General features: G+C 43.6%; 1 pseudogene; it reads left to right on the forward strand.

The window, feature by feature from the left end:
- The first annotated feature begins 490 nt into the window (after positions 1-490).
- On the forward strand, positions 491-664 carry LOC147009100 (U2 spliceosomal RNA; annotated as a pseudogene).
- The last annotated feature ends 4,706 nt before the right edge of the window (positions 665-5,370 follow it).

A 5,370-nucleotide genomic window follows, 5' to 3' on the forward strand; every position in this document is an offset into this window, starting at 1 on the left:
GGGGGCACTGGGATCGTGGTTCCCTGGTAATGAGTCGGCCCTGAACCGGTTGGGAATCTCCCGGTCTTCCCGGAAGCTGATGCGTCGGCTTTGTTGTATTGATGCCATAAGGGGATCCCGGGATATTTATATTGAGCACATGTCGGGCCATCGTCAGTATGAAGAGGTTTGAGGTTGGTACCTCCCTATTTCCCTTCCTCCCCTCCTTCCTTCCCCCCCCCCTTTTTATTTATTTTTTATTGTATGATGTGCATGGTTTCTATGTTTGTCTAAGTGAATGGATCTTGCCAAACGAACGAGAAGTGCAAATTTCTATTTTTAGACTGGTCCCCTTTCTTTTTATGGCCTGGTGCCCTGAACTGGCCCTTGGGGGTTGTGTTCTTTTTATTTTGACATTCCCCCAGGGGCCTCTTTCTATTCTTTTTCTGATTCTAACGGTGTGGAGGAATTTTATCCTCAGTGTCTATTCTCTTTTAACTTTTTAATTTTGGTCTTTTATAATTTTTTAATAAATCTGTTATCAGTTTAGTCGCTGATATGTCCCGCAATGCGGGACTCGTCTATTAAATGGATTTTTGGGATTGGGAGTTGCATTAGGGGCTTGCTCCATTGACTCCATGCATTGACCTGGTATTGCAGTCCCTCCAGGAACGGTACACCCCTTTTGGGGGAAATTACAAACAAAGAAAAGATTATTGTATGTCATGCAGTGGTTTGGGGGTTTCACTCTTTAATGGTCTTCACATCGAAATCCGAGTTTATAATGGGAAAGGTCCATGGTGAGTCCGAGTTGGCGAGCGTGCGTTTCTCATGTCCTTGGACTGGGTGTACAGAAGGTTCTCTGTGCACGTTTCCGTGCGTTCAAATCTTCCATTACAATGGTGCATTGGGTTGAGGGTGCTGTCAATGTACGAGGCAGTTTTAACTGTTGCTTCGATGACGGATCTTCACCCAATCATTTACCCGAGGACATCTTCCATCTGCCTGGAAGTCAGCTGGTGTCACCTTCGTTCGCAAACTTCTTCCTCTTCTTAACACCCACAATTATTCCCACACTCTTGCGAGGTTGGTGGCCTGGGTGGGCGATGAAGTTTGATAAGTCTTTCATGAACTGGCTGGCCAAGACGCACATTCAACTAAGGTTTGGACAGGAATTTCTAATTTGGCCAGGGTGCCGGCAATAGCTTGCCGACTCTTTCAACGTCCACCAACTAATGCTGGCACATGAGAGTCACGTTTAACGCCCATCCGAGGGACAGCGCACACATTAATGAAACACCAGGATGGTAGTTTATTGCTTGGTCGGGAATGCAACCCAGACTCGACACGAGACAGTTTGGAGGCGAGTGTGCGTACCTCTCGGCTGTCCATTGACTAGATCTCTGATGTCATCATTCTTCTCTCGAATCTAAACAAAGGGATCAATGTGGAACAAAATGATTCATAGACATTCTTGTGACGAGGAAACAAACAAGCTGAGCAATCGTGACTCAACAATAGGCTTTATGACGTCACTAAGTTATACCTCTCGTCATCATATGAGGGTGGAATCCCCCAAAAGGGGTGCAGACGTTTTTAATTCTCTCAAAACACCAGCGAAGGAGAAATTCTCCAAATATCGAAATCAGAATATAGAACCGAATACTCTGATTGGGATCTCTTCTTGAAGTTCTTGTAACTCCAGCAGAGTACCTTCCTACCCGACTGGTGATCTTGCTCCACGCATGCAACACGTTCTTTGACGTATACCTTTATTTGGGCGGTGTATAGGCAACTGACAGCTCTGTTTAGGAAAATTAAATAAATAAGCCAGATCTCTCTCTCCATCGAGTGCAGCCTGTGGCTGCTGGTTGTATCATTGGTTGGGACGTGGCTATGCCGCAGATGCAGTGTCCCCCTTACCAGGAAACTGGTTCTCATTTTGCCGACTTTAGAAGGATGACAGACTGAGTCAACCTCCTGATGTATTAATTCAGTGGCCAACGGGGCTTGAACTCAGGACCCAAAAATCCCAAGGCACCACCCGAACCACGAAGCCAACACCAGGCTACGAACCCAGATTATGTGCATGAAGCAAAAACATACTGACTGGTTATAATTCAAAACACCTCACTGTACTGGAAAACGTGGGGACAGGAATACTGTACTGTAAATGGGAGAGTCCTGTAATACCCTCCCCCACCTGGATGTGGTGCTGCACAACACACATTAACATAAATAATTTACATCACCCCCCTCACCCACCCCAAGACAACCAGAAAGGATAAAAACAATCCTATACATTAATTGGGGTCACACTGATCCTATGTAGCAATCCTGGATGAGATTGGGTCAGAACTGTTGGAAGAGTCGCATGACAAACGAACACACAAACACCGCTCCATGAATTCTAGTGAGGATTCACCATTTATATAAATATTCAGGAGATGCAGTGAATTAGTCCCAGTAAAGGAAGGTGGTGATGGCAGCAAGAAAAGGAATCCCATGGATGAACAACTCGTACTTTATCTTTCTGATTCTCTCTCTGCACAAAAGACATTGGAACCTCCACAAGATGGATGTGGATACCACTTGGTTCTTGAGATATTGCATCTGATCAACATTGGAATCTCGACAGGATAGATGTGGATACCACTTGGTTCTTGAGGTATTGTATCTGATCAATATTGGAATCTCGACAGGATGGATGTGGATACCACTTGGTTCTTGAGGTATTGTATCTGATCAACATTGGAATCTCAACAGGATGGATGTGGATACCACTTGGTTCTTGAGGTATTGTATCTGATCAATATTGGAATCTCTACATGATGGATGTAGATACCACTTGGTTCTTGAGGTATTGCATCTGATCAACATTGGAATCTTCACAGGATGGATGTCGATACCACTTGGTTCTTGAAGTATTGTATCTGATCAACATTGCCAATAGGAGGGGCTTGATTGTCAACCTGTTTTGGAACCCTTCCCATTGGGGGAAATGAGACCTGCGACCAGGCGGCCACACCTGTCCGTAAACATGGGTGTGTTACCCAAATCCCTCTGGGTCAGTCAGAAATCGTGAGTCTGGCAAAGGAAGAGATTGAAAAAAACACACGGCAATCGCAGTGGGACTCCAACAATCAGGAAAGCTTTTGTTACAGGGTGACCTGATGGTGGTTTCCACAGTTCTACTCCCCTGGCATTCCCGCAGAGATCAGGTATATCTCTCTCCCTATAAAGAAGCAGGAATTGCCATGTCGGATCTGCCCAACATTTTTGGCCATTTGAACCAGAAGCATTCCCGACCTTGCATGGCGGTTCTGAGATTTCCATAAGAGAGGGGGAAATCCATATCGTGTTATGGATTACCTGAAGGCTCCGTCGTTCACCGCTATTATGTCTGGGCACGCAGCGTATATAAAACCTCGTGGCTCTGAAAACACCCAGAACAACAACTCGTGTTTATCTGACCGGAGCAAGACCGTGAATTAACGCGGTGGCTCTCCTGGTCAGGTGTAGTTGGGGCACCCACTCCTGTTGAGGAGTGGTCCAATAGAATGACCCTGCATCCTGACCCTTCGGGGTTGCAGTGGGTGAGTTTGGTTGACCATGCACCTTTGGGCCGGGGTGCGTGTGTCGTCCACGTTCTTTTGTTGTTTTTTTAAACCCTTTTTGTTGTTCAAAAAGGCTTCCATCACAAGGAGAAAGGCACTGCTCTCATGGTGGCGCTTATTGTTACGTTCTGCATCTGTGCACCGACGCGAATGCACCAGTTACCTGGAGGGGAAGCACGGTAGAAAAACTTTACTGACAATAATGTCCCATCTATTGTTTAACAGTTTAAACCACGAAACAGAAAGATACTTCAAAAGTAACTTAATCATCCCTCCAGTCTACCTTTCAAACACTAAAACCATTTTCCTGGAATACCAGGATATTGTTTCTGTGGTCCAGCAACAAACTTGAATAAAAGATTAGATGAGGCTGACAATCCTAAACCTTGGTCTAAACCTAAAAAATAGAGTTGATGAAGTGTGTATGAGGCACGATATTGATTATGAAAATTGCACGACATTGGAAGAAAAACACGAAGCAAATCGAGAAATGTTGTGTAATTTATCCTTAATTCAAAATCCAATCTTGAGAGAAAAAGTTGATAGGTTCATCATGAAGAAGATGATCAGTGCTCAATTGAAACTTGGGCGGAAATTCAAAACACTTATAGGATCGAATGATGTCATTAAGATTGAAGGGCAATTAGCGGATGAATTACATAAACCAATAATCACAAAGTTTAATCGAAGGAACATTTATTTAAAGGAAGTTGATTATATCTGGTCCGCTGATTTGATTGAACTCAATAATGACAAGGGGTATAAGTATGCTTTGAGGATACTTATTGATTTCAGGAGTCGATGTGCGTGGGTTGTCCCTTTAAAAAACAAAACAGGTAATACTCTTATGTTAGCTTTCCAAAAGATATTCAATAAAAGCAAGAGAAAACCTAAAAAATTGTGGACTGATCACGGTACAGAGTTCTACAAAAAACATTTATGAATTTTCTTTAAAATAACAGTATTACATTATACAGTACCTTTAATGAAGGAAAAGCGGTTGTTATTGAGCTTTAAAATCGCACTTTAAAAGAGAGATTATATAAAAAGTGAACTCAACTCTGTTCTCAACTATGGTTATCTTTAATTCAGGACATTGTAGATAAGTACGACGATACGATTCATATCTCAACGAAAATGAAACCATCAGAAACATTTACAAAATTAATATATGAAAAAGAGATGAATGACATAAAGCCTAAGTTCAAAGTTGGTGATATAGTAAGAATATACAGGTGGAAATCTCATTTTGAAAAAGGATATACTGTTGAGATTCGACGGCACTTAACAGCACCGCCGTCTCAGGGGTTATAACGCCGGCTAGTTCGGCACAGGTCTCGGGTCACGTGCCTCAGATCACGATTCCAAAGTACACCTGGGCCTTACCAGTTGGGGAAATAGACCCCGGCTACAGACTGGGTTTGTCAGAGACCGAGCGAAGTCTGCCAGTCCGTAGCACGTTTGGTTTTAAATACAAATCGAGCCGATTGTTCCTCAGCACGGCACGAATAAACTCAAGGCGGCAACTTTCATATGAATCAGCCAGACTTATTGGGGACACATCGGGGAAACACAACACAAGGAAAACATTCACGAACGTTATTATTCATCTATAACCCGCTCTTAATTAGGGAGCTACGGATACGGGTTTTGAAGGGAGCCCGAGCGAAATAAACCTTAGACAACATGCAGACAAGACACAGAGTACTTGGTAGTGCCTCATGGACGAGAGGAAAAGTGTCGAAGGCACGAATGAGGCTCGTGAAAAGCCGAT

This window comes from Eptatretus burgeri, chromosome 17, assembly GCF_056783735.1.
Source record: "Eptatretus burgeri isolate ZD-2024b chromosome 17, Ebu_testis_v1, whole genome shotgun sequence".
NCBI lineage: Eukaryota > Metazoa > Chordata > Myxini > Myxiniformes > Myxinidae > Eptatretus > Eptatretus burgeri.